This window comes from Dermacentor albipictus, chromosome 1 (assembly GCF_038994185.2).
Source record: "Dermacentor albipictus isolate Rhodes 1998 colony chromosome 1, USDA_Dalb.pri_finalv2, whole genome shotgun sequence".
Classification (NCBI taxonomy): domain Eukaryota; kingdom Metazoa; phylum Arthropoda; class Arachnida; order Ixodida; family Ixodidae; genus Dermacentor; species Dermacentor albipictus.
Genome location: NC_091821.1, coordinates 224,667,193 through 224,689,328, shown reverse-complemented (window position 1 = coordinate 224,689,328; position 22,136 = coordinate 224,667,193). Strand labels below are relative to the sequence as shown.

Sequence of the window (22,136 nt, the reverse complement as noted above, 5' to 3'; positions counted from 1 at the left end):
GCTAACTTGTGGATCTGAAAGTTTGTTGATGCTGACAGCTGATAAAAACAGTACTAGAAATATTGAGCACAGGTGAACTAAAGAAACATGGAAACGTATGGAGGTTCTTTTATCGAAGTTGAGTGGTAGAGTGGCAGTGGAATTTAGGTTTGAAAAAAAGGAAACGTGAGTTGTCATAAAATGCCTGTCATAGCTTATAAATTTCATTTCTTCTCTGGTGGAGTACGTAAAGGCGACCACAGAGATGACATTCGCTTGAGGGAGCGTAATGAAGTGACAAAATGCGACCATATTTTGCATACGGGGCTGCAACTGAATGCAATTGGCTGAATGCCGGTCTGTCCCAAACCTACGCAATATAGGTGGCTACTTTTTGTAAACGCTTGAGTTGCTATACGCGGCATAACTTCAGGATGAAATTAAATGTAAGCATGAAAGCCAGTTTCGTGCAGAGAAAACAAAAACGGCTTATATCACGTGTTTTCCATAATCCGTCTTCTGTAGTCTTCAGGTTGCTCAGTTCTTAACTTCACACCTCTGAGCCACTAGACAAATTGTCAAAGCTTAAAAGTATGAAGAATGAAAAAGTCATCCGCGTCCGCAGTTCGTCGATAGATGTTTGAGGTACTATGATTTCCTTATGTAGGCTTTCCGGTATCACTGCTTTGTCAAAAAATAAATAAATATCAGGAGAATTTTCACTTCAGCACAGCTGTAGCGACTTCACAGAAATGAAAAAATGAAAACATTGTTTTTATTTCTCATCAGCGTTAAGATGCGAAAGTATACCTGCTTATGTCTTAGTGGCACTGCCCGGCCAAACACTCCTGCATTCATTATAGTGCTTTACGTTATGTCTTGTCCTCAGTGAGCATGAAATAGTGCGTCGTTTGTGCACGTTCGCTGTTGCGTTTAACTAAGTTATGCCTAATGTCGCGGAAGTAAAGCAGATATAAACACATGAGCCAACTTCAGAAAAATTCGTTAATCACTTCACCCTTTGAATTACGTAAATGTTCGCCCACACTCACAGCCAATGCTTCATATTTAAGTGCTCAGAGCCCATGAAATTCAGAATGAAAGCTTCTTCGTTATTAGATATTGGCACCATCTCGGTATTTTTCTTTCCCACGCAGTAGAAGGCATGCTGAGGTTACACCGCGCTGAATACTAATGAAGGCCGTATTTACATATCCTCTATTACGTAACAGCGTTTCCCGATTGGCAAGCGTTTGGGCGCTCACTGTTCTCTTTATCGAGATAATTTTGATAACAAGACAATCCGCGTGGTGGAGGCTTATCGCGGTCGGAGATTACGTAATAGATGTTTTGCGAATACGGGCCAAGAACCGGTGCCCCGCTTGCGGAAAAGCGGCGTTGCAACTCAAACTATGCAACTCAAGCACTGCTATTTCAATTCGCAAAGCAAGCAGGTTCACAACGGTCTCGTTGATTGGTTGCCGCGTGGTTGTCTCACGCCGCCCAACCTTGGCGTCCCGATCTACCTCCGTTTTTTTTGTTTTTTGTTTTTTTCACACGAGCTGGTCACGCTCCAGATGGCGAAGGCCAAAGCTTCATGCACGTCCCCTTCGCCCGAAAACGCTTGGCCTGAACGGGCTATTACTGGGTCTTTCATATCGTGACACGAGCCACGCATTCAGCCCGAGCTGCCACCAGGCGGTGCCAAAAATACGGGCGAGCGCTCCAGATCTCTTTTTAACCCCTCGAGAGTGTGCCGTGCCGTGTTGCTAGACGCTCGCGGCCGCAGCCTCGTTGACGCTTCACGCCACTTTTCTAGCAACGCAGCAAGCCAAGGATAAAGAGAGCAAGCCGTGTTCGGTTTCACTAACATAAAACACGCATTGGTAAGCGCGTCGGAGAAGCCGAGCGCCATGGGGCAGAAATATACCGGTCGCACTTTATAAACTGCCTGGAACGCGGAGCGCTGTGGCAGCGCGAGAGAAGCACTCGCGCGCCTACCATGCATGGTTGCACTCGCGGCAGCAACGGGGATGCAACGCGAGCCCATGAGATCACTCAGCGTGTACACCCCGATTTAGTAGTTATAGCCACGTGCATGATTTCTTGTTATGAAAAAAAATGCGTGTACCATTTATGTATGTACCGTTAGTATAGCACGCACATTAGGAAACGTTCGTCGTTCGTTTTCGTGTTTGCGTTTTCTGAGTATATTCAAGCTAAAAAATTTAACAGAATATAATCATTACGGTTCGACGTTCGGAAAAGTACAAGCTACTGGCTTCTGGGTCCGTATTCACGATCATTACGCTACAGCGGCTCGTGCAGGTGCAGATGAGCAATAGTAGATGCCAGCTAGTCATACTGTCAGACGCATCGTTCCCGAAGGCGGCCGGCCGACGTCAAATAGTACATACGACGAAAAAGTTTTGTGAATTCGCCCCCTGAGCTCTAGATGCCATTGGAAGGAATATTTATCGTACTTATAATTTTCTCTACAGAGAAGAGGAGTTACGTAAACGAGGCGCGTAGCGCTGGACGTGAAAGTGAGTGAAGCCCAGCGTTGTGACCTACCCGCGCTGGCATGGGCTCTACAAGGAATGCGCAACCGTAGAAGCGCCAATGCGCTCGCGAACTCGCGAACAAACGCTTCTCGAATTCCGCAAAGTCGTACCTCAGCAGGCTCAGACTCTCAGAACCGCGTTAACGTTTACTTTTCCTTTCCGCTGTGCCGCACCTACCACTCTACAAGACAATCTATACAGATACAGAAAATAACGAATGCTAGAGGACAGCGGAGCCTCGTTCTCTGTGAGGTCACCAGAGAATGAGCCTGGTCACCGCTACGAAACGTTTCTCTCTCTCCGTCAAAATTAAGAGTACCACGTGGTCCCGTGGAACCGACGATATCTGAATATTGAGGAAGTGAAATAAAATTTTTTTTGTCATTATGCACGACCTTTAAATCTGTGACAATGCATAGTTAATGCAGTGAACGACCCAGCTTTGCTGCTCCAGATGTTCAGGAAAACATGCTAGATGCTAAGGAATCTGCCTGGCATGTCACGACACAGATACAGCTTACGATGCGTTGCCCTATGATTGATGCAACCAGCATTTAGAGAGAGTGAATGTAGAAGGCATAAAGGTAAAACACAGTTTTTTTTTATTTTATGATTTCTGCGTTTGTATAGGTCGCTGGTTTCACTGCTTTCGCTGCTGGCAGGGGATATTTGCGCTTTCCGTCTCGCCTTCGTAGGGTAAACTTAATCAGCCAGTTTAACAGGAAGCGGGGCAGCTTGCGTTTGGCTTTCCCTTAGAACAATTGGAGCACTGAATAGATGGGCCATTACGATCAGTAAATTCAGCTTTGTTGACAACTTTCAAACGGCAAAGTAGCTTCGCATGCAGAGAAAGGTGGTTACTGCTAAAAGTGTGGCGAGTTTTACTTGGCATGTTGCCAAGTAAATATTTAGGGTGCCTTAATTTGACTGTGCCACCTTTGCAAGAAGATCAAACATATTGAGCCATCAAATATAAATATTCATTCCGTGTGAACCACTTGCTAGTACGGCTGAAATATTCTGTCAGCGAAATGATAATAATGAAGCAATAGAACTTTTAAATAATTTCTCCGAAATTTTTGAAGTAATTGAGATCAGAAACTTAAGCGTAAAGAAAAGTCGTATATCAGCTAAAAAGATTGCTTAAATGTAAAAAGAAGTAAATAACGCAGTAAACTGCGTTACTTAAGTTTAAAAAGTAAATAAACAGCAGATAGTATATAGAATTTCGTAGGGAAATATTCATGCGTATTGGCGATGTATTACAGGCTTGAAATTAATAGCAGGAAACGCCTTTGAAGTTCATTGAATTATTATCTGGTTTTGGGGGGCGGGGGGTATTACTTATTGTGTATAGTGTGTTCTTCCGCAACGTGTTAATAGAAAAAAATCGAATACTTTTATCACAATAAGGCGCTGACGTATTCCAAAGTCAAACAGCTCGTGTAGACACCTGCACAGGCTCAGAATGAACGTCTTATGGCAATTACAAGGTAATCACTAAGTTCATAGCTTGCACGTACACTTATGCAAATTGTATGCAAAATAAACTGCGCCTGCCTTTATAACGCTTCAACATAGGCTCCCTTTCGAGGACATAAAGCAGGTCAGCATTAACTGCTAAAGGAACACAATTTTTAAAATCTTAGAATTCACCACGAAATTAGTAACGGACATGTACTAAGCCTTCAAAAAATGATAGCAGATATGGTGGCAGTTCTTCTAGATACCGCTTTAATCAAATGATCAAAGGCGTCAAAGGAACAGCATTGTTCCTTCCTTGACAAGCGAGTGCTGCCACGTGATCACTGCCAAGAAAAAAATCCAGAAGCTAACAACAATAAAAGGCCGAGCGATGACCTTTAGCAAGAATTAACCCCGACTGCAATTTGAGCTACTTACTTGCAGCGAAATCGATTTAACCTAGGCTATTTCACAGATGTCTGAGTAAATAAACACAGGCAACAATAACCACAACAAAACTGACTCGAGATGCCTACAGACTTTGATATATATATTTACAACCATTAAGCTATTACAATGTCGCAAATGTTTCCACACACGTAGATAACACCTGCACACAGATGCCGCATTTTTCTAATGTTCGTTTAGATGGCGAAGATACCAGTATCATATAAAGAAATACCACTTATTGGCATTGGAGCATCTTGTCTGTACTTTATTAGTGGCGGCGCGTTCACATTTATATGGCATTTTAATCGTATAATGATGAAAGCCGATGCTAACTCAAAGCAGATCCGTATGCTGCTTTAACGCAACCTTTTGGTTAATTTATTTCCTTTGCTACTCGATAGGATTCTTCGCACCGAAGACACTGTTAAGCACTTCCGAGTATTTTGCTCACGCATGGGCAGCATCATCCACAACACAACAGTGTAAACACTGAAGCTTTTGGGCGCACAGAAAGAGGAACCTGTAGGGTAGCCGCGGAGAGCACACGACAAAAAGAGTCTTGCACCGCAGTTGCGCCTGCGCACGCGACAAAGGCATTGCCGGCAAAATGTCTGCGCGCAGCTCGGGCAGCCCAAGACACTGCTGTCAGTGCGGCTGACAGCGTACCTCGGGTCAGCGGCGAGCGGGCACCTGCTTTCGCGCGCAGAGCGCGGCCCTCACCTTGCGCTCCGTGCGAGTGATCCGAGGCAATCCAGCACATTCGACAAAGCCCACAGCACGCCGACGAAGCCGGCCTGTTCTCGCGCAGCAGCGCCGGTGTTGTCCTGCGCTTTGGCCACGGGGACGGTCGCACGACTTAGGCTTAGCAGAGACGGGGCACTGCGACTGCGGCTGTGCCTGCTTCCTCGCCGCTTCGAGCCAGATTTGGAGCAGCCGGGGCGGTCCCGGGATCCTCGAGGAGGGTCAGAGCGGAGGAGAGCAAAACAGAGACGACCCTCGGCTCTGCCGACTAGCGGCTATTTTCCGACGGCCTGACATCAGCCTTACGTCTAGGCCTGGAGCGGTCTATTTTAGGTGGTGCCTCACAGGCCGGGTCTTGCGTTTCATTCTGCGCGTATTTTGGGAAGCCAACAGATTTCGGCTGGTTGGTCGGCAGCTCGGGCTCGCTCACGGCCGGCCACTATGGTGCGGCGGCCATTTGCCGCCACCGGCGGCGGCTGGTCAGGCACCCGCGGTGGTAACCTCCCTCGCCCACGCACCGTGTTCTCACCTCCCCTCCGCACCTGCTGCTCCAACGACCCCGCTCGCCGGCCGCGCAGGTCGCTCCCGTCGGGCTTCCGGGCTTCGATACACATCCACCGTCTGGCTTGAGAGGATGTCTCCAAGCGCCAACCCTCGAATACGAAGCTCCCAGAGGATTTCCCGGTCGCTGTAGCACGATAGCCTCGTTCATTAGGCCTAAGGAGTGTGACGCTGACGTCGCGGTTCGAGAACGCGTGGATGCATGCGCGCGCGTTTGTGCGTGCGTGCGTGCGTGTGTGTGTGTGTGCAGGTATGAATGTTTGTCGGAAGAACCTTATAGAATTTATATTCCTCACCATCTCTGTGCTCATAAATATTTTGCCATGCTAGAAGAGGGGGGGGGGGGGGGTGTTGATAAACTTTTGTGAGACCCTAGTTATCTACGCCATCACTCAGGCTTGTGCGTCTGGAAAATTGGTCAGCTCCTTTATTTTCTTCTTTCCTTTTTTTATTGCGATCGAGCGTCGTTTCGGGAACAGACACACAAATTATAGTATACACGACATGCGAAATCCACCGCAGAGTTCGCACGGGATGCTAAAATGCCTGCAGGAATGTTTTCAGCCAAGATTTTCTAGTACTTCAGCTTTCCTGTCCAACCTGGTGCCATCCATCAAGCATAAAAATTCTTTATCATTTAAAATAAAATTTTGCATTTATCTTGAAGATTGTGTGGTTGGCAGGTTTTGCAAATCCCACCGAGACGGCTGCTTGTACCCTTGTAAGCATCGCGACGTTGCTCTTCAGCCACGCAGATGCAAGACGAATGGACTCGTTGTGCTCCGCTTACACCGTGGCACGAAGGTGCAGCCGTGACCTACCGCCTGAGTCCTGACGTAACGTTGGGCCCGTCTGTCCTTCAACTTGAGTCTCAAAGTGATTGGTGCCAGTAGTGCGAGAGTTCATTGTATTCAGTAGTGCGGCACTGCCAGCACCAGTGGCTTTGTTACATTGACAGACGCAGGGAGAGCAAAAAATGAAAGAAACAAAAGAAGTTATTATTTATGTCAGGTGTGATCTGACACGAGGCCCCAGGACCGGCAAGAGTTAATCTAGCCGACTGGATGCTCTTGCAGCTGTGCAGCCTCAGTGCGACTGTTTTAGGCAGAGCATTTCCTCATTGACTTCGGAGGCGCACTAAATAACACGCTCTCGTGACCCTCAAAACATTTCGCCAACTTGGCATGCGATTTTCTAGAAACGTAGTACATCTCGAGCAACCGTGGTCGCACGAGAGTGTGGAATGTCAATTAAATATTCCTAAGTTTCTCACCAAGCGCCTTACGCCTTTGGCATAGGCAAGCTGTTCGGTCCTAGAACACATTGAATGAACGTATCGACTTTATCGATGGTTCTGTTGACAGAGAGAATGGCGCTTAATCACGCAGCGGCTCATGTCATTCCGGTTCTGAAGGTGTCATTGACTGCCTGAATTGTTGAACGACTTGATATTGTAGCGCAATAATACCGGAAAGGAAAGATTATCAAGGACAGACAGAACAGAAAGAAAAAAAAAACTCTGTCCGTCGCTGTTAATCTTTCCTTCCCGGTATTTTTGACTCGCCCAAGAAAAAGTTTGTGCCAGAATTGACCAAGTCGTGTCCTCCTTTCCATGGCATCTGAAAGTCCATCCATTGACGCAGCCTTGTTGAAACTGAAATCATACAAGCCCCAACCTGTTCTAATTTCAGACAGCAAGGCTGCCATGCAGTTACTAGAGTGCGGGTTACCACTAGACAAGCGTATTCAGCGCACGTTAAGTACTGTTAAAAAATTACACGTCATGGGTTTTACCATCGTTTTTCAGTTGCTACCCTCACACATCGGCGTAGGAGGCGATGAAGCTGCTGACAGTCATGCACGCACACCGTTGGTATTCAGGTCAATGAAGAAGGCTTCTCAGGACACAAAAAGAGAGAAATAAAGCAGGCTGTCTTAGGCCACTTTCTTACGTTGTGGTCTTCACCGCACTAACTTTGTCTTAGAAACTGCACAGAACAGAAGCCTTCATCGTGTGATTGTTTTATTTAATATGAATTCAAGGGAGAGATTTACTCCTTTAGTAGCGCCACCTACTCCTCTTCGCGGGGCGAACAAAACTAGAAGCACAAGAAACACTGACAACAAACACTGAATAAAATCAGATATCTTAATTGCACAACCCCCCCCCCCCTCCAAGGCCACTGCAAGTTCCAGCGCGGTGGTGCATGACAGGGCATCGCGCGTCATCGTCGTTTGTCTTTGAGCGTCATCGACCATCGTCTCCAAGACTGTCCGGAATTCTATACAGAACGGGAGTGAGAATGGCGAGTTGTATCAGCGGGCTAGCAGGGTGAAGTGGGATGGATTGCGCACAGCATACAGAGTCCAGCAAAAGCTACATGTTATCCTATCCTATATAACATAATATATATATATATATATATATATATATATATATATATATATATATATACATATATATATATATATATATATATATATATATATATATATATATATATATATATATATATATAAACCAACAAACATACGCATCAGGGACAAAACAGGAGAAATTACTTGTAGTTACTAATTGAATGAAAGAAATGAGAAATTAATGGAAATTCAAGTGGATGAAAAAACAACTTGCCGCAGGTGGGAACGATCCCACGTCTTCCCATTAGGCGTGCGATGTTCCACATCCACCGCCAAGGTTTTGTAAGTGATGGCGCTGGCTAATTACACTCTCAGGGTTGGTTCTAGTAGCAACACATCAATACCCCAGATAGTGTATGGGTGAACGGCGCCGTGGTAGCTCAATTGGTAGAGCATCGCACGCGTAATGCGAAGACGTGGGATTGTTCCCCACCTGCGGCAAGTTGTTTTTTTTCCTCCAGTTTCATTTCCATTAATTTATCATTTCTTTAATTCAATTATTAAGTAAAAATAATTCCCCTGGTGCGTTTGTTGGCTTCTTATGCTATGATTAATAAATCTTGGGCACCAAGCATCATTCTCTAAAACTATCGTCAAGTACAACGACAAACTTCCCTCGGGCTTCACCGCTCCATCTAAGCCACCGATACCCCCTTGGTGCCTTGTCAGCCCCACAATCCATCTCAGCGTACCAGGAATCGGGAAAAAGTCTGAGCTGTCGTCGCCTGTGCTCAAACAACTGTCTCTGCTTCTTCTGCACGAGAGGTACGCGGAGAGTGCACATATTTATACAGATGGTTCCACAAACATCCAGTGTTCGTCCGGTGCTGTGGTCGTCCCAGCAAGAGGTATTACCATCAGCTTTAGGACTGACCACCCAACGACATCTACATCTGCGGAACTAGCTGCTCTTCGCGCTGCACTTTGTTTCGTCAATCGGGAACCACCTCGACAATGGTCAATTTTCAGTGACTCAAAGGCAGCCCTCCAATCTGTGCTATCAGCTCTGCGTCGCGGGCCATTCGAACAGCTCGTGCTCGATATTAGATGCCTGCTTCATACATCACATGAGAAAGGACATCACGTGACGTTTCAGTGGCTGCCAAGTCTCTGCGGCGTCATAGGAAATGAAGACGCTGATAAAGCCGCTCGGACAGCTCTTGAAGACACACAGGAAGAGGCCATACCACATTCGCGGTCCGACGCAGCCAGCAGACTTCAAGTGCTTGCACGGGAGATCACGCTCTCTCTATGGTGCACACCAAGCAGCCAGACCAACCGCAGCAATCATCAACACGACCTGCCCTCATTGATGCGTCTCTGTATGCCAACTGGACTCCGCCGAAGTGAGGCCACCCTGCTTTATCGCTTATGGCTAGGGGTGGCCTTCACGAATTCCTACTCGTTTCGCATTGGAATGGCCGACAACGCTCTCTGCAATGCCTGTCTTTGCGAGGAGACGCTGGAACACATTCTGTGCGACTGTCCTGAATAATAATGTTCAGAGACAGTCCATGGCGTCTGTTCTAGCCCACCTGGACAATAGACCATTGTCAGTTGCAACCATTTTCACATATCGCCGACAGAAGACATCGCAGCTGAAGGCGACGAAGGGACTACTTCGGTTTATGAAGGATACGGGCTTGGACAAGCGGCTGTGACAGTGATATCGCGTACTGCGCAAGAGTGACGGACTGTAACTGACGATGTGTTCGCTGTGTTATGTGCTCTCTCCTCTCTCTCTCTCTCTCCTCCCATCTTTCATCCCCCCCATCCCGCTCCCATGTGTAGGGTAGCAAACCGGTTAAGCTAAACTGGTTAACCTCCCTGCCTTCCTTCTCCACTTTTTCCTTCCTTCCTTGGGCCCCTCGGTTAACCTTCTTTCTTTCCGAGGTGTCGATTGCACGAAATTTTCGAACATTTCGAAGGGACATTTCGAATTTTCGAAGCGACATTTCGAAACTTCCGCCGAATCACTTTTCACTGTTTACTTAACAGATGCACGATATGCTGCAAGAAAATTCCTTCTTCCTCCGCTGCAGCCGCACTTTTGCTCGCCGCTTGTGTAAACTGCAACGTTTTGTTTTTCACTGTATAATATTGCAACGCGTGCACATCGATATCGCAATCTCACTTCGCGAATCATTATTCAATTTCGCTGACCTCTTGTTTCGGTTAATGTAATGTTCTGCTTATCTTAATTAAGCGTCGATTTCTTTCCTTATTAAATACGTAAAAGTTACCAAGGCCCTCCCAGCTCGCCGAACCTTCCGTTCATACAGCGACAAGCTAGACAGGGCACAGGCGGCAGCCCTCAGACAACTGCAGAGGCTCACGTAACCTAGGTAACCCGGCACAATACCACGGGCTCTACCCCGGTGCATACCCGACAAATGTATGCAAGGTCTGCCACACATGAGATAGCCACATTAACTCACATGCTCTGTTACTGTCACGAAAATCCGCACGGTGCTAACTCCGGAGCCCTTCCACAGCGGTGGGCCGCTGCCTTGCGCAGCTCGAGCCTCGGCGACCAACTCCGGGCCGTCCAGCCCGCGAGGCGACGGCGAGGCAACACCTCGACTTCCCCATGTAGGCGACCTAAGGCCCCGTCGGCAAAAGCTCTGCAGACCATCAATAAAGTTGTTACCAACCAACCTAGTTAAGCATCCATCACACATGTATTACGCATGTGGGTGCATTTCACCCTCATGCCAGATCCCGAAGGGCATTTGAAGTATCTGAAATATTTCTTTCTACGACGTTGCTATTGCATTGCGCCGTGCGTCTGTCGGCTGCTTCGTACCGCCGCTGACTACTGTTAGATCAATAAATTGGGTTCAACGAGAGAAGTTTGTTTTCTCGCCTGCATTACGTCGCTCAGAAATCAGTAGACGCGATGTGACGCGCCGTTACACAACCGCGAAGGCGACATTTTACTACGGTCGACGACGGGTGTTCTTTTTGTGCGCTTATTCTGGCAGCAGCCCTCCGGCGGCTTGGAATACGTCCAGTGGAATGCCTGCGCTCCCGCCCTTGTCGCTCCCCTTGCATCTGTTTTTTTAGTCGCGAAACACTTCATCACAGGGACCTCAAGAAAGCGTCTGCGGCGCAATAGCTAGAATTTGGGAAAAAAACGCCCCACTTTCTCTGTTCTTCGGCACCGGCGTTGCACCGAGTAAACTAAGAAGCGTGGCGTGGTGCATGTCGCGATAATAGTCGACCGCGTTGTTAAATGCGCCGCATCATTGCACGTGGGAATCCCGTACAGAGGACTTGATGACGCCATCTTCAGGGCGATGCCTGCACGCCTAAGCAGAGCTAGGAGTAAGCTCTTATTCTGTGAAAGCCGATCAATATAACCGGTATATCAATATAACCAATATAGAATATTTCGTCACATGACTACTAACCACATAATCGATTGGGATGCTGCGAGCATAACCGCGACAAAGAAGCGCCTATCTTCAAGACTACTCTTAGAATCTTTGCATAATCAAACGACTAAAAACGCAATTAACCGGACACAGGCTAATTTCCCCGAAATATACATGCGCACTGTGTGCCACCTAACACATAAATAATTAGGCTAGAGGCTTTGGCGAGTTGGTCGTGGCTCATAACGGTGGAGTTTGCGTAGCGCGCGAAAGTAGGAACGGAAGGACAGAGACGAGTAAAAGATCTCCGTAAACTTCCAACTGGAATTTATTTGTGGACCAGCGTAATATATATGCGGAGCAAACAGGAAAAGACGCAGAAAAGGGGGACACGCAGAGCCCGCATGTCACTGATATGTCAAATCACTTCACGTGCCCGCGATTGCCCTGCGCTCGGCCAGGTAATCTCGCTCAGGTCGTGACAGAGCAATGGAAGGGGGGCTTACGCAGTGGTCACCTAGATTGTGCATGTACTTCGCTTCCATTATTTATCGGGTTAACTGGGACCTATGCCTCGCCAATACCACGCACTGATGAAGGAGCGGGTGTGCACTTTCAATCCCAGTAATGAACCCCAAGATGCCCCTGCACCGTATTGTACACGTTGTTTCGGTGCTCGCGCAAGCAGTCGTTGAGGCATCTGTCAGTTTGGCCAACATAAGTCTTGCCGCACTTCAGTGGGATTAAGTAAACGACCCTTTCTACGCACGGGACGAAACCCGACTTGTGCTTGATGGAGCACGAAGAAAAGTTAGCGCGTGGTGCGTTGACTCGCTTACATAGCTTCTGTAGTTTATCAAGAGCCGAGAAAATCGCACGCACTCTAGCGCCCTGGCCAATCTTCTTTAACCTGTGCGAAATGCTGTGCATATACAGCAGAATTACAGACGGGCTCTCTTCAGCGATGTCACGTTTCTCGGGCGTATGTCCTCGTTGCGCAACCTTGAGCAACTTTTCAGCCACTGAAGAAAGCAAGTGTACTGAATCATTGGCTTCTACCAGGCGCTTCGCCTGTTGAGGAAAACTACTTAGCGCTTTGTGGGGGGAAGATTTCTTGAGGGCGTTGGCACGGCAAAGGTTAGTGGTGCTCCTCTTGAATAACTTTGAGTGAGCCGACCTGAAAGGCTCTTTACCCGTCTCTGTCCTTCCTTTCCTACTTTCGTGCGTTACGCAAACACCGCCATTATAAATATGAATAATCGCCCCCTCTTGCGCTCATCTTCATTGCGAACAAGGGACCCATAGCGATCTCGAAACCTAATTATATCTTTTACTTCCTTTTGAACCTTAGGCGAGTGCCGGTTTGTTGGACAATGTATCACCCTCGCCTCTAGAGTTTTCGTTGAAATTTGAACTATAACCGCACAGCGCTTTTTTTTTTTCAGACACTGTAGGCAATGGCTGAATCATGGAAAAGCCGTTGCATTAAGAAACTGACTTAGTGTAATATCAAATTCTTGACATCTAGATCTTGACGGTAAAAGCATCACATCCTTGACAATTAGGGAAGGAAAAAGCAATTTGGATATAGGATTAGTGTTTGTGGCGCCATGGGAAACAGTGCACACGTGCAGACGCGCATTACACACACACACACACACACACACACACACACACGCACGCGCACGCACACACACACACACACACACACACACACACGCACACGCACGCACGCACACACACACACGCACGCACGCACACGCACAGGTTTGCGCGATTCGCATAAAAGGCACGAAGTTAAAACATTTCTCGCTATAAAAAAGATAAGAGCTAGGAATTAAATTTCAGGATTGTTTTAACACTAACACAAAGATACGCTAACAAATAGATGTTTAGCGTGACGTTGCGCGGCTAGCATCCGTTAAAGCAGCGAAGCTGCGTTATGTGATGTTTCATTATCGGCGGAGCACGGAGTTAAAGTAAAAGGCTGAGTGCATATAACAACGAGAAAATAGTCAGCTGTATATCGATCAGTGTTTGTGAATATCGTTCAGCCGCATGGCACCGCGATGAATAGTCAACCCCGTCATTCCGAGTCGGTAGATATCGTGAGTGTTCGCGACAGGCCTTGTTGACCTCAGTAAGTTGATTAATATTTCAACTGTTCAAGTAAATTTGACTGAAGCTTACAACGAGTGTTCTTGATTTTTGTCGAAATGGGGCCTGGCATATCTTATGAAAATCTGCTGTATGTACAGGACATTTCTTCTTTCCCCCTAAAAGTGTTTCGTGATCTCACAGCTGCTGTTGTTGTGTCTCTCCTTTGTCTGTGTCTGTCACAAATAATTGTCCATGGCTCCTTGTCACTGCGGTTGTTATATTTCATTATAGATACAGCTGCCATCATACCTTACCCAAACAAAAAAGAAACATATTTAGCCGCTTAATTTTATCAATCGCGGCAAGTACAGCGGAAAAAACTTGCAGTTTCGCCCGAAAGACGAATCATTCATAGCTATAGCAAAGTATTAGACAACTACACAAAGCAAGGTTCATAGTTTTATCGGGTGCATAAATTGGGGCATAGATTTACTCACTAATAAAATTAAGAGACACTATGTCGCGCGCGCACAGGCAAACATGAACACATGTCACTCAGTGACCGCGCACACTCGCTGTCACAACGCTGGCGTGATGAAAACCACCGGCTATATGCAGCGAATGTTTCGGGCTGCCTCTCGCTTGAACGCGTCCCCGACACTAGGCGCCCGGGAAGACAGCACGCGTGACAGGACCAGCCATCTCAGCTCGCCCATACTTTGCACCCATCCTAGATTACCTCCAAGATAGGGCACGTGGACAGCCATGTGCAGCCACGTCCGCGTTACAGGAGGAGACACACGCTCATCTGTCCCTCTCTCCCCCTATCACGCGCTCGATCACGTTACCGCGTGCTCAATTCCACTCCTTCCGCCTTGCGCGCGCTTCGTCACGTGATATTCAACATTGCGCACGCGGGAGGATGACGCACATCAAACCACCACCCTTCTCGGCTCACCCTCGCACGCTTTATTTCGCACCCACAGCAAACGGCGCGCGGAACGATCTTATCGCACTTGGATTTTATGTGGAACCTCACGTCGACGCCGGAGGCGAAATTGCGCCTGGAATGTCCATATAATTGCTATTGCAATAAAAAATCGAATGCTTTGGAAGAAAGACGCATTAAAGGCTCCCCAACCTGAGGGAGAGAGAGAGAGAGAAACGGGAAGGCTAACCAGAAGCACGTCTCCGGTTTGCTACCCTGCACTGGATTGGAGAAAAAGGGTGTTGAAAAGGAGGAGAGAGAATGACAATAACACACGTATTAAAGGCGTTCACTGAGCCCTGTAGATCGCGAAAAGTACAACAATGCTTTAACAGTATTCTGATAAGATATATAGTCACGTCTACGTAAGAGGATTGTCTCTTCCGGCAGAGGCCAGCTGTCGAACTTGCGTAATACTGCAGTAAGTGAGCGTCTCTGTGCACAATGCTGTGTACACTGACACAGAATATGGCTTGTAGTTTCTTCTTGACTGTAGGGGTCAAGGAATGACTGCGTTGTCAGCCATTCCTATGCTGTAAGAGCATACAATGGTGAACACCACGCCCAACCATATCTTCCATAAGAAGTTTGCGTCTTATCGGGGCAGTCCTGGTGGTACCTGGAGACTTAATTCAGGGTCCAGGAAATGTGGCCGTGTACTTCTGAAGTTTGGCCCGTTCCAAACAGACAGTATGCGTCGGCGTCCAAATATGCGAAGTTTTCTTGCAGCATTCGTTCTTGAAAGCGGGATTGATAAATACGGGACTACTGCCGCAATGGCGCTGTAGCCACTGAAAAAATGACGTGTTCTCCCTGTTCGGCTAAGTGGTGTATCGATTCCGCAGTATCTATTTTCAACTGGTAATGTGGGCTCGGGCTCCGAAGGCGTGCTGAAATAAACTCTGCAGTGCCGCCTTCGAGTCACCGAAAATTGACCATTTATTTGTTTGTTTGCCATCAATGAAGCGCAGCACGACACGAAGGGCGGCAAGTTCTGCAGCTGTCAATGTTGTCCAGTGAGATATATTGAAATTGATGGTGGTGGCTTTCATCGGGTTGATGTCGGGTGAGAACAGCTGTGGTTGAGCTGTTCGGTAGGACCGAACCAGAATTCTCCAGCATCATATGCAGGAGAAGCAAAAATTACACCTTTAGGGGTGTAACGCGATAACATTCAAGGATCCCTGACTGCTCCTCACGCTTCCCGGCAACTGCAGCTTACGCAACCGTAATGTTTACCGGGAAACGCTGGCTGCGAACGCTTTGCACGAAGGCTAGCTTTCTGGTATAGACACGCGGCGGCCTCTTGCGTGAGCAGATCCCGGAGCGCCAAACTTCAAGAGGCAGCTGAAAAATGGATTTGTGTTTGAGTTTCCGTGTAACAGAATTATTTGGGTTTTTTTTTTCGTATTGCCACGTGCCTTTCGGGCTTTGCATCTGTGCCGGTGGCATTCGAATGATGGGTGTTAACGCGTGTGAGCACTCGCAAAAACCTACCGGGATGGCTTCGTATCTACGATGGGCCCATCGTATCAGGCAGGGCAACTCGCGTTATCTCTCGCAATGGTTCTGCGCACGTTCCTTCACAGCCTTTAAATACTGCCCGCACATAGGTGACGCTCGTTCTTTGTCGATCGCCGTCCATGCTCGCACATGTTGCTGCTATTGTGCTATGAGCAAAACGTGAACAAGGTGAATGCAGGAGCCAACGTTTCGACAAGTGGACTTGTCTTCTTCAAGGCATTGAAGAAGACAGGGCCTTGAAGAAGACAAGTACACTTGTCGAAACGTTGGCTCCTGCGTTCACCTTGTTCACGTTTTGCTCATCGTCTTGAATTTCCATCTCCCGCATTCCCCGTCTTTTCTCTGCTATTGGGCTAGTTGCTTTTGTTTATGTGGGGCACAAATTCGCCTCAATAAATGTTTGTCTTGCTGCGCGCTCGACTTCTCTAATTACCGATGTGCAGCACGACTCGTGACAGTATATTCAAATTACAAGCCGACGCTATCATGTCTTCAGGTTGTGTCTAAGTCATACTTTACGAATTTTCTGACGCATTTTACTTTGAGAAATTCAGTTCAGTAATACCTATGCGCCACATGGAGGGCCTACGTGGTTCGGGATGCGCGGCTCGGGATAATTTTTTTCTAACGGACATCGCCGCCGACGCCGACACCGGATTTTCTGTGACACGGAGCCGTTAACATTATCGTCTTAAAAAGGCACTTAAGGCACGTTCGGGATCATTATGACGGAGGCGGCGCATGTTAATAACATGGCAGCCTGCGTACCATATGTATATACCTGCGAGCCCCGTAAAATATCTCGTTTCCGTCTTGTTCGTGCCCCAGTCACCATGTGCAAGACGGGCAAATCGAGCGGACGTACGTTTCCACCAGTGACAAGTGAGTGGGCACCACAGTTAATTTATGTAGTCTGCGTTGTAGTTTATAACTCGGAGTCACCCTTGACGTGAATCAAGGTTTTTAGGAAAGGCCACTAGCCAACGAGGAATGAAAGAAAGAACGCACAGTAGTGTTGCGGCAACATTGTCAAGGCTGCAGTTGCCAAGCTTTCTTTCTTTATATAATTGTCCTAGGGAGAAATCACTCACAGCTGTCTAAAATTAGCGCCTACAGATGCAGCTAAATGCGTCGTGCGAAAAGCCCATTCATTTATAACCAGGGAGAGGAAAGAATTGCAGATTTCTGAAGAATGTTTCGAGCGACTGCAACGTCTCAGGGGTTAGATAAGAAGACATCGTAATCCATGGGCCTTTTTCGGTGGCGCACGGAGAATCGGAGTCCGTGCTTAATGAGGAGTTTTCATTTTTCATTCTATTGCTCTTCCCCAACGGCTCACATATCGCCTCACTGCTGTTATATCGTTCGTGGTTGTTTATTAAATGATGAAATCCTGTGAAAATAGGCACTCCGGAAGGCCGGCCGTCCTAATCATTACAAATAAATTCTGGTGACAAAGGAGAGACCCCCCCCCCCCCACACACGCACACACACAAAAAGTAAAGAACAAGGAAACGAAGGCAGAAAAGAGATCTGTCAGAGGAATAAAACCTCACCGCCGTTATCGGCTGACTCGGCCATTCGGTGCCACAGAAGATATCACTCCGAATTTTTCCTTGAAGTAATGCGTGCCTCTTCGAATAGTCCAGCTGTTAAGACGAAATTGTGCTATCTGCAAAGAAAGTTAATAAAGAGTCATCTCTTATGATTTAATTTTTTAAATATCTTTCGTAAATCACAATCATTCTAGTGCTCATTATCTGTACCATTAAGATTTTCTGTGCAACACACCTTGCAGCTTACACGGCACGAATAATATAAATTGTCTGCCTTTGTTTGTCAGTGATGAATATTGGACGCAGTTTGTTGGCAAGCGTGCCAGTGTATACGAAAAGTAAATTCTAATGTAGTTCACCAACTTTTGTCATGCTGTGGTTCTTATATTGTTTTTGAATTGCACTTTGACAGAAATTCAAGATACCTCACGCCAAGAAAAGATGCAATAAAATGTCTCGTCACTCACACAAGTTTTTAGCAATCGCTTTTTTTTTGTGTACCGCACACAAGAGGACTCAGTCGAGCAAGACCATTTCTGGCAAGCCCGCTCAGGTACCTCTGTGAGTTTATTTTTTTCCGTACAGCGTCAGTACCGACATATTAGAGCATTCTTTTGAGAGCCAGTTCAGTTGTTACAAGGTAAACCGGAAATATTGACAAAAATATTTACGGCCTTATATTATATTTAGTGCACTTTAATTTCTGTTGAGACATTAGAGGTCCCACTAGTGTTGATAGATTGTAGATGGAAGGGCTGAGATAATGCAGCTATTGCCACGGATAGGTGCGTCGACGGCGTAGAAAAGAATGCTTTCCTCCAGGGTCCTTTCATGTTAGACGTATGGTGGCTAAATGGCACTGTATATAGCATAATGCATATATATAATGCATAAATAACGAACTGATAAAAGACTTTCTAACCTAACATCCTATATGGATATGCCCGCAATGATTAAATGTGTTGCATTTACTGCGTATCCATTTTCTTTCTGTGACCGGGCACAATTAAGTTATGCCCTAAACTGCTGAGGACTTGGGCCGCAGACGATGAGCATTTGCATTGGCGGCAACTTGAATACTGCCTGCCAAGGTGCAAATTGTTACCCTACGGAGCCGAGCCCATATTCACAACGGTGTACGCAAATAACAATGGAAATACTGCCCTCACGTTCATTGTTAAATGAAATGGATGACAGAAGACATCTACTTATTGGACAATTGGCGTTATAGGCAAGAAAATATTTTATTATCGTATTTAGTCGAATGTAGGCCGATATTGTTTTATACGACAGTGTCAAATGGCCCATTGAGCAAAAAAGCTGGCGTCTGTAGTCAGTAGCAGCGTATATATATATGTATATATATACATGTATATATGTATATATATATTTAATCGCACCGCCGCTGGGCTTAGCTGCTGAGAGCGCCTGCCGGCCTTGGTGGCTGCTGTCTTCCTTGGTGTTTCGTCACGCGGGCCGTCGGTGGCATGCGACGTTGTCACCGCAGGCCACAGCTGCATGCAGGCTCGGGCAGCACTTACCGCTGTGGTACATTTCTCGCAGCACAAAACTCGAAGAACCGCACAGCGGCGTTCAATTGTACATTACACAGGGTGTTTCAGCGAACACTTCTAAATTTAAAAAAATGCCTGTGGCAGATAGAACAAAAAATGGAAATGCATAATTGACTAATTAACAAGAATACTAATTAGGTTCCGGCTAATTACGTTATGACACATTTTCAAATTTTAGCGGGTAAGACTGCGAGGCATATCCACTTGAAAATAATTGTGTGAATGACATCATTTATGGAATATGCGCGGTCGTTCCAGTTACTTTCTTAAAGGGCCCCTCACCGGGCCACCTAGCGAATTTCGGTTATGCGCTGGAAGTTAAGCTCTCTCTAGGGAGCGTTCTGCCGCAAGAATTTTTCGAATTGGTCCATCAAGAGCCGAGGTATAAACATTTCAGGGCCGTGAACCCATGATTTTAGGAGAGAGAGAAGTGGTTCGTTGCGGGAAACGGAAAGGTTGGTGCTATTGAGCGCCACTGCCAAGAGAAACATTCGCTCCACTCGCCCCGGCTAGCCTCCGCAAGCGAAATTCCTTCCCTGCGTTCTCCCATGCCGGACCTCAAGAATCGCGAGGCGCATACGTCACGGGCCCCGCTTTCGTTTTTTTATGCGAAGCATACTAGCCGCACAACCACGCTCTTCCTTGCTGCGCCGCGCGCGGCCGCGTAGCTACCATATGACGTCATAACAGCTGCAAAAGCGGAGGCTCAACTCGTGCGCTCGCTTGCGGCCGCGTAGCTACATAGCCGGGTCTCAGCTCGTGCGCTCGCCTGCATGAGTTGTTTCTTCGTCTAGCCGAACCAAATATAGCCAAGCAACAGCAGTTCACCAGGCTAAACAGTGGTTCAACAACTAAAATAAAGGCTAGTATGTTTCGCATCCTGGGATTAACCTTAGCGAAGCCACAGCCATTTTTTTTCTCCTCGCTTTTTTGCGGCGTGGTGCACTTCGGCTGACCGCGCTGCGCGCTGTCTGTTCTCTTTGTCTCGTTTCGCGCAGCGCACAGTTTTGCGCGCTGTGCAAGAGAACACCTGACTAGCGTCAGTGCTACACAGACCATCACCGACTATCATAGCGCCCGCTGTTACACGGCAGAAAATGACATAATTTCGTTGTCTGCGCGCGCGACGGCACGACACGAGTAGAAGCTGATAAAACGGAAGTACATCTCTCTTGCTGCTGTGGGAAGTAGAAAAAAAAAACACACACACAGACGGAGATTCGGTTTGCCTGTTTCAATTTGTACTTTAATTACTTAATACTTTAATAACTTTAATTCGTCTATTGAAGGAACATACTACACAAATAACAGATGTTGCCTTGAATAATTATTCAAATCGCGTGACACTGGAGCGACGTCACAGCACTGCCATGTATACGTAGGTGCCCTTGTGCGATATGCGTCGACTCTCCGGCTGGGAGCGCGGCGCCCGCGAAGTCAAAGGAAAACGGAGTTTGGTTTGAAATTTCAGCTGTTTCAGCGGCGCCTAGCAGTCTAGTACTTACCAGACGCGGTTATTAGCGCGCATTGTATGCACTGCGCTTGTCAGCTCAAAATGGCCAGACCTGATGAGGGGCCCTTTAAGAAAACCTCGCTTCATGGATTGAATCACAAAAGTAACTCGAACGCCAATGCATTTCTCAGCAAAGTTCGGGAATTAATGCCTCTAAACTCGTATCATCCTGAGAATTCATTTCAAGTCAACCCGCCTTGCAATGTCACTAGATAGAATTTCTAAATTGCAGTATGTGCCATAAGGTAAATAGTTAAAAACCTAATTAGCGATTTTTTTATTTGTCGATTATGCGTATCAGTTTTTTCTGCAAGTAATGTCCGCCTCTTCAAGCAGACTAGTTCATAGATTAAAACTGTGCTATGTGCCACAGATAATTCTTCTTAAAAATTTAAAGTGTTCGCTGAAACATCCAGTATGCTTTCGCATTCACAACTCATAAGAAGTGCTTAAGTGTTCTCGGCTTTTTTTTTTGTTGTTGTTCTTATATTTACGCTAAACAGCCCATTCAGTATTAGTGTGGAGACACGAACAATCGGTCTCATGTCACGCTCTCTGTATTGTAGCCTAGACTCCTTCGAGGTGTAACCTCGCATACCCTCTACTGTGATCACCTTTTACTTCGTTAGAATGAAGTGACAGAAAACCGGCCCGATAGGTTCTGTCTTATAGCGGCTACTACTCCACACAGCGTCCTCGCGATGAATAAAAAGACACTGGGGCTATTAAAAGTTTGGATAAACACACCTTGCTGGACACAAGCCCCAGCTGAAATTGCAGAACGCGGCGGTTCTCAGCTGAGCTAGTTGGCAGTAATTTCAGCGGACAGTTGTTCTGACAGCATGGAGGGGAGGCGCATCAGCAATACTTTCTCTTCATCCCATATTCTCAAAATAAGTGTCTGCTGAATTTCCGGAAACTGCAGGAGTCTTGCCACCACGCAGAACTGTTCAGTTGTCTTGTGCAGCAGCAGATGCCTAAGTCGATCATGCGCACAACGGCGCGCCACACTGTAAAAAAGGGCTGTCGTAGTGCGTCGGAAACAGGAAAGTACCCGTCATCTTCGCATATCATTCGTGGTCTCCTGACAAACCATCGCGACAGCGTGTCCCATCGCGTACCAGCGGAGGCTTTACCATTGTCATCTTGTTCGTAATGTAGTAATTCCCCTCTATGCTGAGAGAGATAGTGAGAGAGAGAGAGGGGGAGAAGGCAGGGAGATTAACCAGACTGCGCGTCTGGTTCGCTACCCTGCACTGGAAAACGCAGCTATGAGGATATATTTGTTTTACTTAGGCAGCTGCGATGGCCGTTTCGGTTTCGTGAA

The 22,136-nt window shown here is 46.9% G+C and overlaps 1 protein-coding gene, 1 long non-coding RNA gene and 1 other non-coding gene across 8 annotated transcripts in view; 2 read left to right on the top strand and 1 right to left on the bottom strand.

Annotated features, from left to right (window-relative positions):
* Window positions 1-5,430, bottom strand: part of Obsc (Obscurin) — a 203,647-nt gene extending 198,217 nt beyond the window's left edge. For 3 of the 6 annotated variants that reach the window (XM_065444453.2, XM_065444449.1, XM_065444450.1), the window contains exon 1: window positions 5,178-5,429. The gene's annotated coding sequence lies outside the window, so the exon portion shown is untranslated. Of the gene's footprint in view, window positions 1-5,177 lie in introns of all 6 variants that reach the window. The other 3 variants (XM_065444448.1, XM_065444451.1, XM_065444454.1) reach the window with 2 other exon arrangements.
* Window positions 1-22,136, top strand: part of LOC135912072 (uncharacterized) — a 157,339-nt gene that overhangs the window by 82,681 nt on the left and 52,522 nt on the right. The gene's annotated exons all lie outside the window — the stretch shown is intronic.
* On the top strand, window positions 8,547-8,618 carry TRNAT-CGU (transfer RNA threonine (anticodon CGU)). The gene has a single exon. It is a non-coding gene; the product is annotated as a tRNA-Thr (tRNA).